We start from the raw sequence: 330 nt of genomic DNA on the forward strand, positions 1-330 counted from the left end.
CCTTCCTTCCTTCCTTCCTTTCTTCCTTCCTTCCTTCCTTCCTTCCTTCCTTCCTTCCTTCCTTCCTTCCTTCCTTTCTTCCTTCCTTCCTTCCTTCCTTCCTTCCTTCCTTCCTTCCTTCCTTCCTTCCTTTCTTCCTTCCTTCCTTCCTTCCTTCCTGAGACAAGGTCTTGCTCTGTCACGCAGAGTGGAGTACAGTGGCACAATCATGGCTCACTGCATCTTTGACCTCCTGAGCTCAAGTGATGCTCCCACCTCAGCCTCCCAAGTAGCTGGAACGACAGTGGTGTGCCACCAGACCTGGCTAATTTTTGTATTTTTCACAGAGAT

Source organism: Piliocolobus tephrosceles, chromosome 6 (genome assembly GCF_002776525.5).
Source record: "Piliocolobus tephrosceles isolate RC106 chromosome 6, ASM277652v3, whole genome shotgun sequence".
In the NCBI taxonomy this organism is placed as follows: Eukaryota; Metazoa; Chordata; class Mammalia; order Primates; family Cercopithecidae; genus Piliocolobus; species Piliocolobus tephrosceles.